Source organism: Ailuropoda melanoleuca, chromosome 16 (genome assembly GCF_002007445.2).
Source record: "Ailuropoda melanoleuca isolate Jingjing chromosome 16, ASM200744v2, whole genome shotgun sequence".
Classification (NCBI taxonomy): domain Eukaryota; kingdom Metazoa; phylum Chordata; class Mammalia; order Carnivora; family Ursidae; genus Ailuropoda; species Ailuropoda melanoleuca.
The window spans coordinates 18402218-18414613 of NC_048233.1; the positions used below are offsets into that span (position 1 = coordinate 18402218).

The 12396-nt window shown below is 36.1% G+C and overlaps 1 non-coding gene across 1 annotated transcript; it reads right to left on the bottom strand.

The window, feature by feature from the left end:
• Nucleotides 1–11936: 11936 nt before the first annotated feature.
• LOC117796877 lies at nucleotides 11937–12042 on the bottom strand. Its single transcript, XR_004621578.1, has one exon. It is a non-coding gene; the product is annotated as a U6 spliceosomal RNA (small nuclear RNA).
• Between the last annotated feature and the right edge of the window lie 354 nt (nucleotides 12043–12396).

The following is a 12396-nucleotide window of genomic DNA, read 5'->3' on the forward strand; positions in this document are numbered from 1 at the left end:
TTCCTAGTTTTTGATAATTATGAATAAAGCTCCTATAAACATGTACATGCAGGCTTTTGCATAGACATTAAGCTTTCAAACCAGCTGGGTAAATACCTAAGAGTGCAATTGTTTGATTGTTATGATAAGACTATGTTTAGCTTTTGAAAGAATCTTCCAAATTATCTTCCAAAGTGGCTATACCATTTTCCATTCCCACCAGTAATGAATAAGAGTTTCTGTGAGTTCACATCCTCACCAGCAATTGGTGTTATTAGATTCAAGAAATGTTATTTTATCCATTCTAATAGGTACATAGAAATATTGCACTGTTTTATTTGCATTTCTCTAATGACAAATGTTGAGCGTGTTTTCATATGCTTATTTACCATCTATATACCCTGTTGTGGCTAATCAGATTTTTTGCCTATTTTAATGGAGTTGTTTTCTTGTTGTTTAATTTAAAGGATACATTTATATTAAATGTATAAAATGTATATTAAGTGTATAAATGTATAAAATATATTAAAAATATATTTTAATACAATTCCTTTACCAGATGTGTTGTGAACATATTTTCTCCCAGTCTGCAGCTTGTCTTTTCTTTTTTTAAATTTAATTTCAATTAGCCAACAGATAGTACATCATTAGTTTCAGATGTAGAGTTCAGTTAATCATCAGTTGCATTATTAACACCCAGTGCTCATCACATCATGGGACCTCCTTAATGCCCATTGCCCAATTACCCCATACGCCCCACCTCCCCTCCAGCAACCCTCAGTTTATTCCCTATAATTAAGAGTCTCTCATGGTTTGTCTCCCTCTCTGATTTCTTCCCATTCAGTTTTCCCTCCCTGCCCCTATGATCCTCCTTGCTGTTTCTTATATTCCACATATGAGTGAAACTATATGATAATTATCTTTCTCTGATTGACTTATTTCACCCAACATAATACCCTCCAGTTCCATCCACGTTGATGTAAATGGTAAGATTTCATCCTTTTTTCATGGCTGAGTAACATTCCATTGTATATATGAACCACAGTTTCATTTCCTCCTTTTCAATCTGTGTGCCTTCCCCCCCACCATGCGCTCCTAGAACCTCTAATATGTTGTTAAATAGGAGTGGTTAGAGGGAGTATACTTGCCTTATTTCTTATCTGAGGAGGAAAGCATTAAGTATGATGTTAGCTACAAGTTTTTTGTAGATACTCTTTATCAAGGTCAGGAACCTTTCCTCTGTTTTTAGTTTGCTGAGAGTTTTATCATGGATTAATTGAATTTTGTCTAGTACTTTTTCTGTGTCAGTTGATATGATCATGTGATTTTTCTTCTTTAACTTGTTAGTATGATAGATCACATAAATTGGTATTATCATGTTGAAGTAGCCTTCCATACCCAGAATAAATTCCACTTGGTCGTGGTATATAACTGTTTTTATACAATACTGTATTTGAGCTGCTAATATTTTGTTAGACTTTTTGCATTGGTTTTCTTTTAATTTTATTATTGTTTAATTTTCTTGAAATGTCCTTAACTGGTTTTGTTCTAATAGTAAATGGCTGACCTTATGAGTTAGGAAGTATTCCCTCTGCTTCTATTTTATGGAAGAGATTGTGGATAATTGGCATTATTCCTTTTTTGAATGTTCAGGGAAATTCACTAGTGAAGCCATTTGAGTCCTTGGGCATTATTTTTTGGAAGACTATTAATTATTGACTCCATTTGTTTAATAGACATGGGGCTATTAAGGTTATTTTTTCACCTTATGTGAGTTTTAGTAGTTTGTCTTTCAAAGAATTGGTGCATCTCAACTAAGTTATTAAATTAATTTGCACAGAATTGTTCATAGCATTTCTTTAGGATCTTTTTAATATCTATAAGATCAGTAAGGACGATCCTTCTTTCACATCTGATAGTGAAAGTAGTGTGTGTGTGTGTGTGTGTGTGTGTGTGTGTGTTTGGTGTATCTATCTGTCTCTGTCTTTTCTAGTTAGCCTGTTTAGAGTTCTATCAATTTTATTGATCTTTTTAACAAACCAACTTTGGGTTATATTGACATTCTCTATTTTTTCCTATTCAATTTCCTATTCAATTTCATTGACTTCTCTAATTTTTTTTATCTTTTTTTTTTTTTTTTTTTTTTTTTTTTTTTTTTTTGCTTGATTCAGACTTATATTGCTTTTTTCCCTTCGGTTTCCTAAGGTGAAAGCTTAGGTTATCAATTTTAGATTGTTCTTCATTTTAAATACTTATGCCCTTAATGTGGTAAATTTCTCTTGAGAATTCTGTAACCCATTAGTTACATAGACATATATCCATTAACTTCCGAATATTTGTGTTTTTTTCCCCCAACTATCTTTTGGTTATAGTTTTCTGGTTTGATTCCATTGTCTTCTGAGAGTATACTTTGTATGATTTTTATTCTTTGAATTTGTTGAGTGTTTTATGGCCCAAAATGTGGTCTATCTGGGTGAATGTTCCATCTAAGCTTAAGAAGTATGTATATTCTACTGTGGTTAAATGACATATTCTATAAAGCATCAATTAGATTAAGGGAAAGATGAAGATGTTCCTGAAAAAAACTGAGAAAGAATCTGATATGAGGTGCTGTGAAGCCAATAAATGAATAGGTCAAGACTGAAAATGAAATAAATCAGGATCCAGATCAGTGAGCTCATCGTCACTATACTGTGTCCCAGGCTGAGGAAGGAAGGAAGGATGGAAAAAAAGAGAGAGAAAGGGAGAGAAGGAGGGGAGGAGGTAAGAGAGTGGGTGGGAATAGAGGAGAAATGGGATTTTCAGAGTTGGAGAGTGGTAAGTGATTTTATTGACAATGATATTTTAAGAGAAGGAAGCCATTTTGTGAGTGCGTGTGTGTGTTTGTGTTTGATGGGGTTTGGAAAAGAAATATGTTCAAAAGGTTTTAAAGATACTGATTTTCATTGGTATTTGTAGTGGTTGCTAAATTAAATTGTACCTGGGACTACAAACTGAGGAATGATTTTTAATTGTACCCAGACCTTTGTATCCACTTTTTGGCCACTCTCAGATAGAGATCACAAATTATCAGATAAAATACAGCAATATAATTTAGCCCCAGTTAATCATTTCTGCTTTGGGACAGGATACAAACCTTTTCCTCATGACCTTTTACCTTCTGTCCCCTGGCATTTTTCTTTAGTCTCTGCAATCCCAATCCCTTGTACACTTCCCACTCCCAACTCCCTGCTCCGCCACAGCCTTGTTGCAATTAACTTCAATTGTCTTTCCTCTCTGCTGGCTCTTCACACTAAGCCCTTTAACCGTCTTTCCCAATGCTTTTAGAAACTTCTATCTTGCTGGTAATCAATTTTCTCTTCCACCTCAGCCTTTTTTTTTTTTTTTTCTTTAAATAATCTTTCCACCTTTTTCATTAAACTGGTATTTGGACTTCACCTGATTATACCACCACTGCTTGCTAATCTCCATAACCGCTCTCTAATCTATAAAATTCATACCATTCAATGACAGCTGCCACTTAGCAACTTCATCTTTACCACAGTGATTTATGTGCTGCCCCCTTCTGACTTCTCAGGGATTTTAACAGCTAACTCACTATAACCTTTTCTACTCCATGAATCTGGGTAGCTTTTGATGTGTCTGCAACTGATCCATTTAATACGTAACCCTTTCTTTCCTGTGATCTCTCTTTTAGTGGTCATTCCTTCCTGTCCCTGTTAGCGACCCACATATTTGGCTACTCTTAGAACTTGTTATCATCCAAAAGTAATTTTAAATAAGTTTTAACTGAAGTTCTCCTGGCCTCTTATGTTTCTGTCTTTGCCATTACTCCACTTTCACTGAGACTCTCTTCATTTCATGTCAGTTTTCAGGGCCTAACTTCTCATTCATTTCTAAGTCTTAGCCCCAATTATATTGATTTTTTCCCCCCATCTAGCTTGGGCTCCTTGACTTTCCATTTCAATTCAATTGAAATTCTATTCTTCTTCCATCTTTTTCCAGAATGAATCTCTTTTACTTCCTCTGATTTCCATCTCTTCAAATATTGTCTCAGTGATTTTAATTAATAATAATTATTATTATTGTTAACTATGAATTATCCAATCTCACCCTTGAATCTTTCTTTTTTCTCTTGATTGTTCTTAACAACCTATAAACATATTGTGATAGTGTTTCATCCGAAAAGAATACTTCTTTCCATAATCTTTCTTCCCTCTCATAAAACTCTTTTCTCTTTTTCTTGAAATTGTGATCCACATTTCCTACTGTCCCTGAAAGAGAGAGAATTCCGATGACAATGTGCAGATTGGATGAGTTGTTGACAATAGTTGCCTTGGTTTTCTGTCACACAGTATTAAGTCTCCAGCAATCTGGCTTTCATTCCTATAATATTATTGCAGCTGAGCTCTTGATAGTTTTCATTAATCTCCTAATTTGCAAATATAATGATGAGAAGATAATCTTGTTTTGCTATTGTATGCTTATTTTTCATATTCTTACAGGTTCGTGTCTGGACATAGAGTGTAACCACTCATGGCAAAGATAGGAGACTGTGTGCCTAATGGGGTAGAGAATTAAATATTGCTGCACTTGACTTTTTTTGTGATAGTTGCTTTAACATATTTTCTTCACAGACAGGAGAGAATGAACCTAAGGGCATGTATTAGGGTTCTCCAGAGAAATAGAAGCAATACGAAATATATGATATATACTATATAATATTTATATTCACTTATATATAAATAGGATTTATTATGAGGAATTGGATCACACGATTATGGAGGCTGAGAAGTTCTGTGGTCTACCTTCTACAAGCTGAAAACCCAGGACAGCTGTTGGTATAAGTTCTAGTTCAAGTGCAAAAGACCAATAGCCCAACTCAAAAGCAGGTTGAGGGAATGAAATACTTTTTACTCTACCTTTTGTTCTATTTAGGCCTCAAACAGATTGGACGAGGCCCACCCACATTCAGGAAGGCAATCTGACTTATTCAGTCTACCCAATAAAATGTTAACCTCATCTAAGAACCCTCCCAGACATACCCAGAATGTTTAATAATTATCTGGCCATCCCATGCCCTAGTCAAGTTGACACTTAAAATTACCGGTCATAAAGTAAGACAGACCTACTCTCTGTCACTCAGTACTCTTGAGTCAGCAAGCTCCCCTTAGCTTCAGTTTTCTGATCTGTAAAATGTTCATAACGTGCTTTCCCACAGTAGTGATGGGTATTAAATAAGTGTGTAGAAACGCTTTCTTCACAGAGTAGGCACTGAGCAGAACTTGTTCCCTTTTTTATCTCTTGTGCTTACCTCTCCCTTTAAAAAGGATTTGCTTCCCATGATATCTCTTATCATATTTTGTCCACTATACTTTCTAAGTAAACAGTGAGTGGCCAGTAAAGGGGATTCTACCATTTCCCCTGAGATAATGTTTCACAGATTAAGAGATCTCATTGCCATGGAATGTTTCCTGATCTTTGCCCGAAAGTAAATAGCCTTGCCAGTACCATATATAGAAAATTGTGATGAGCATGCTTTGTGACTTGATACTTCTCCATCAACCATGGAAAAAGAAAAGTTAGGTTTCATGTTAAATCACTGTCTTGAATCATAACAGTTCAATTTTTCTTAGTAGTTATTTTATTTTCTTTATGACCATCATAAGAATTAGCTTGTTTTCCTAGGTGAATTTTAATGTCACATGCAAATGTTTAATCATTCTAAGTAAAGTTTTAAAATGTCTCTTTCTTCTAATCATTGTAGTACCTTCTAGAGAAGAGAGTATCTCATATGTTATTTACCCCTTGTTTATGATCTTCAGTAAAGCTCAACATTATGAGCATGTTGATTCAAAGGAGTAAGAAGAGCCATTTCATAATTTTATGGTGTAAAGTTAGTAAGATTTTGGTTTGAAATGTTATATTTTGACTACCATTTCTTGGTCAGGATTCACAGAATATGTACTGGTACACCGATCCTCGTCAACCTAACTTACACTTGAAACAATTCTAACTTTATAGAGGTGTTCTTTCACTTTAAATAAGGGAACCTTAACAAACTGCTCTCTGCTATGTCGGTTTTTATGTAGTTTCACCCTATTTCCCTTTCTTTATGTCCTAAGATAAAATCTATCATGAACTTATAAGTAATCAGGCAAAGTGAAGTGAGGTAATTATTTTGTGACTTTGATCAATGGAAATAAACACCCTGGATAATTCAAGCCCCATTTCCCACTTTTTCTTTAATAACATTTACTGAAAAGTCACAGTGGATTTTTAGGTAATTGTCCCAATCTTCTTCCATGTGCCTGAGTAAACACAGCTAATGGGTCTGTTTTACATAATGAAATGTTATGGAAAATTCAAAACATAAGCCTGGCAGGGACTTCCAGAGGTCATCTGGAGCATCTCCCTTCCTCTAGGCAGGCTTCTTGTAAATCTTTCTTTAAAAGAAAATGTCTGTGTCTAGGTTAAGATTTGCAGATGACACAAGGCTGAGAGATCGAGTAAATATGATTATGACTTAAAACAATATCCAAGAAATGGAGATGCTTTCTCTGCATTAGAAAGATGAAATTAACATGAAGATATTCTGTATTTTACCTTACCTTTCAATTGCATTTGTAGATGCTGTGGCATAGAAGTGGGGAGAAATAACAAGCTATAGTGAAAAAGATGGTGGCTGGATCAAATGTACTGTGGCCATGTTCAGACTATTAACTGATGTGCTGGGTCATACATGACCTGAGGCAGCTGCTTGGACTCCCCATCCGGCAGGGAAGTGGATGATTGTCTACTGCTTTAGAGACCAACAGTGCACCGAGGAGAACAAAGGTGCCATATACTTCGCTTATACGTTCGAATGACACTAACTGGAGAGCAGGCCTTTTCTTTTGCATTGTGTCTTCCCATATAAAAGATTCTCTCGGCTGGAGAGATAAACAAGAGGCATCTTTGGCAGAGGAACTTAACGTCCATGTTCCATTTTAACAGCACACCCTAATTCATGGTCAGAGTCACTATTCTACCAACCCTGGCACAGTACCTTCCATAGATGTCTCCAGTGTTAGACAGTATTTTGCATGTTCCAAAGCTTGAAATTGAAAACCCTACCGTAGAAGTCAAAACTCCAGCAGACCTTGACTCTCAAATGAGAAAGATAAATGTTTCAGCACATTCACTATCAACTTCTCTCCTCGTAGAAGAAAAAATAATTTCTCAGGAATTTGGGAGGCTTTTGTAGTTAGACTGTAAAGCAATTTCTAATGTTGATATAATGAGGAAATATTTACTATTTCCTCAATTTAGTAAATCCTTATAATGGTATATGTGTCATTTTCTCTCTGTAACAACCAATTCAGAACTAGGTATTGTGAAATTGTGATTCAGATTGGGGCAAGACCTCCACCATGATTTCCTGTGTATTCCAGGAACCATAATGATTTGTCCTCATCTTGTCCTTGCTGGCTCGCCTGGTGGCATGACCCAAGCCCTGCTAATCTCAGGGGCCTGAGCCTCTTGTTAACTATGTTCTTCTCAGGTTGGGTTCACTGTATTTGTTTATTTAAATTCAAAATAGGGCAAAAAGATACAAAAAGGCCCAACGAGGATTATCTAGATTCCACACATACTGTCCCTGCTCCCCCTGTAATGGCAGCTACGTATAGGAACTTTTCTTCTCCTAACGTTCCGGGGCAATTACCCTTGCCAAGCAGGATACCTCCTCCTCCTCCTGATTTTCTTGTCTTTTCTCTGCTATGCCCCCGAACAACTGGCCAGGACATTCACCACTGCCTGTGAGCGTATATATGTTCTCGCCACATTCACTGCCCATTTCACTGGTACCTTTCCAATTCACAGCCAGTGACAGTTTTCACAATTGAAAGACCACTTTGTGCCAGGAGCTGTGTTCCATCTGCCATTAGGGCTCCTCACTGTCAGCCAGGTGATGAATGATCAGCTCCCAAGTCCCATTGTATTGATGGCTTGTTGGACCCACTAGTAACACCAGTGATCACAGGATGTATTTCTGGAAGCAGACACTGCATGGAGTTCGAAAGGCAAATTGTTTATTAGAAATTAGCACCTGTGAAAGAAAGGAGGGAAGGAGTCAAATTTGACAAAGGAAGAAGTTAAATTGCAAGGGAGAGCCAACACAACCTTACCAACTCTGCAGGGAGCACTTGAGTGAGGATAGCCCACTGGCATGTCTGATATTTGGGTTAAAATGACTGGCCTTACCTCACTCAGTGAGCAACCTGCCCCCAAGAAAAGTGTGACTTGAGACAAGGAGACTCTCTTCAGTTGTGGCCAACCAGGAAGGCACTGACGGCTGTAGATGGTGGCTGTCCACATTCCCTTCAGCTGGTCAGTAAGCTCTCCTTTGAAGGAGATCCGGTGGTGTGTGCATGCCTCTGTCACAGTTGCTGCACAGAGCGAGGTTTCTGTTGAGAAAAGGAAGAGAAGGGAATGTTTAGTGATGATAGGTTTGTTTTTTTTTTCACAAATTTAAAATTCAAGAGGATAAAATCAAGGATCTAGGAGAAGTAATGAAATAGAAATTTGGGTCAGGACAAAGGAAGTGCAGAAATTAGGGGTATTAGAACACAGGAGAAGATAAACAGAGATTAACTGCATGGACTGTAATGAGGAACAGTCTCAAAGCCACCTGGTTTCACAGACTTTAGTTGCAGTGTTAAAGGAAGGTATGGCTGTTGTTTGTGGAATAGCACTTTCTATTTCCTCCTGACCGGGGGGAGAAAGCAAATGGTAGCAGTAAGCAGCTGTGTATGAGCCCATGATTCTTGGTCCTGCGTGATACTGAAACTCAGGGCTGGGTGCTAATGTTTCTGTGTCCATATTTTAATCCTCTTAGCTGACTTGGAAAGACTTAAGTCTGAGACTTAACAGAGCCTGTCAGAGCTGATGGGATAATGTAGAAAAGGTTTGCCATTTTTACATTCAAGATACACCAGTTCTCTAGAGTTTTAATTTTAACCAGGGCTTAACGTCTCCTAGGTCAGCAACTAATTCATCGGAATTAAGAGGAATAAACAGGTGCACTCTTCTTTGTAGTAAAAAAGTTAATGGTAGAACTATTAGCATGCACTGTAAGCAGAAACAGAGACCACTTGGAAATCTGCCATGTAGTTTATAGCCTGAAAAGAGTTTCTTTGCTCCTTTCAATTCTTAGGATATCAAATATCATATATACATATGTATATACTTCTAAGAAATAGTATAGCGTCTTGTAAATTTCTGTTTTTAGTTAATAACATATTTATATATCCCTATGTCAATAAATATGTGTCTGAATTATCACTTTTAATGACTACTGTTATTCCACTATATGTTTTTGTCATAATTAACAAGTCCTCTGCATTTGAGCACTTATTATATTATTTGATTCTGTATTTAAAAAAAAGTTTTTGGTGAATCTCCTAGTCCTTTTACACCTATAGACTTACACAATTATTTCTCTATATTAAATTCTTAGAAGTAGAATAGTGAGTCAGAGAATCTATATTTTAAGTTTTAAGCTACCAAATTGTTTTCCAGGAAAGCAATATAATTTATATCTAAGTAAAAACCACGTAAGAATGTTCTATACTCTCACCAATACTGTCTTTAGTCATTTATTCATCTCTGTCAATCTCAGAGTTGAAAATTATATCCCCTTTTAAAATGAAGTTGACTGTTTTGCCGTGTGTTTTTTTAAAGTGGCTCCTTGTGTTCTTAGTACATTTTTTTGTATGTATTTTTGTCCTTTTTAAAAAAAAGCATTTTATATATCAGGGACATTTAGTCTTTGTCTCAGTTGACATATGGTATCTTTTTTTTTTTTTTTGCCATTTCTTCATGTAAAAGTTTTTTATTTTAAGCCAACTTTTCAAAATTTGGATTTTTCAAATTCAAGTCTATCTTCCCTTCTTACTTCAAGCTGTGGTCTTATGCTTAAAAAGGCCTGCTGCATTCTCGTGTAAGTAACCAGATAAATTTCCTTCTAGTACTTTTTTTTTTTTAAGATTTTATTTATTTATTTGTCAGAGAGAGAGAGAACCAGTGCACAAGCAGAGGGAGCGGCAGGCAGAAGGAGAGGGAGAAGCAGGCTCCCCTCCAAGCAAGGAGCCCGATGCAGGACCTGATCCCAGGACCCTGGGATCATGACCTGAGCCAAAGGCAGGCACTTAACTGACTGAGCCACCCAGGTGTCCCTTTCTAGCACTTGTATATTCATTTTTCACAAGTAAAACTTTTAATATATCTGAAATTTATTTTTAGTGCCAGCTGTCAAGAAGGTATCTGAATATGCCTATTTCCAGTTAAAGAAGCCATTGACCCAGTAGCATTTTTTTTTTTAAAGAATTTATCCTTTCTCATTGATATGTAGTTGGAAAGATTCTGGTTTTGAATATTCTTATACTAATCCGTCTCTGTATTCCGTCCTTAGAATCCTACTGCTTTAATTATTGTAGCTGTATGATAATTTATACCTTAGAGAAAGAATGATTATTAATATATTTTGTCTTTCATAGTGTTTCTTTTTGATTTTGCAAAAACTTTGCAACTTTTAAGAATTATAACTCAAACTAGCTTAAGCCAAAAGCTTTAAGCTCTTAGAATCCAAGAAAGTTTTGGCAACTTTGTTTTAAGAAAACCATAAAGGCAGTAGGGCAGTTATCTTATTAACAAAAAATAGAAATGCCTTTCCTTCTGCCTTATGGCTGTCTCTCTCCACGCGTCAGGATTCCGTCAAGATTCTTACATCTGATGGTGGGAAATATGGCTGCTGGCAGCTCAGGATTTTTATGTTAGGGCCTTAGCCACCAGATTGAAACTAATCTCCATTTTTGGCTTTGGGTTATTGGATTTTCTGACAAGGGACACATTAGTTCAGCTTGGGTTAGGCAGGCACCATTTTACATGGTTCATGTGGGAAAGTGCCTTGAAGGTCTTTAAACTCTTGGCAGGAAATTTGGTAACTATTTCTATAATTCAGGAGTGGGTTTGCAAATTATAAATGGTTTTGAAGTTATGGTTAGAACTGTGTTTGGTGAAATATTTTGACAAAGGAAATGCAAAATGAGAATGGTTTTGTTATCTCATTTTAATGGCGTAGTGAACATTGCTGTTGTTTGCTGTTTGTAAAGTGGATCTGGATGAATGGTTTAAATGTTTGAAATGCATGCTCAATATTTGTTATAAAGGGATGTTTTTGAACCGTGTAGATTTGGTTTATAACCCAGCAGCTTTTTACAACAATGGGCTGCCTTGACTTGGCCACATCAATCAGGCATCCATATTCTACCTGTAGTGGACAAAACATTCCTTACATGTAAAAGTGAAAGACAGAAGGAGGAAATAGAGAAGTGGTCCTTTTACCATTTTATTTTATTATTATATGATATAATCAAGAAAATTCAGTTTTGGTTTAAATTAAGCCAAAGAGTATGTTTTAATCATAATTCCCATTTTTATTATCCATTCATGATTCCCTTATCATCAGCAAGTCCTTTTATGTAGCTGTCACAGCATTCATTTATGGTCTAGTTTCTTTTTTTTCTCTTTCCTTAAATTGTTGAGCTCACCTCCTAACCTGTCAGGTTCTTTAGGGTACAGACTTTCTTATTTCTCTTTAAATACTTAGAAGCTGAACACTGTGTTTAAATATACATTGGTACTCCATAAATGTGTGTGTGTGTGTGTTTAATTTTATTTATTTGAGAAAGAGAGAGAGAAAATATGAGTACGGGAGGGTCAGAAGAAGAGGGAGAAGCAGGCTCCCTGCCGAGCCGGGGCTCTATGCCAGGGTCTTGGGATCATGACCGGAGTTGAAGGCAGACACTGAACTGACTGAGCCACCCAGGTGCCCCGTAAGTGTGTTTTATAAATAATTTAAAAGATGAAGAGAGAGTAGACATACCAAATTTTTTTTTTATTCTAAAATTTTAAAAAAATATATGGAATGCTTCATGAACCTATATGTCATCCTTGCACAGGGCCATGCTAATTTTCTCTGTATTGTTCCAGTTTTAGTATACGTGCTGCTGAAGGGAGCACGAAATGCCAGAATTTGGAATGGAGTAGAAACTAGGGGACTCGTTTTTGTATGCACAAATATTTTGCATAATTATATTTCATATTAATTTTCCTTAGACCTTTACTGTTTTCTTTACTGTAGTTTTACCAATTACTCCTATTCTAGGCATCCTGTAGATGGTATAATTCATATTTTCTTTTCCTAATTGAACTGAGCCATTGGTTTCTCCCTGAGGTAGTTTTATTAAATTGGAAAACTAAACATAGCTTGTTAATTAATAGATGTTATCTACAGGGTATTATTCCATAGTAGAAGAAGAGTTTTCTAAGACGTAAGATAAAATATAAAACTTGACTACAAATCAAATGAGTAAA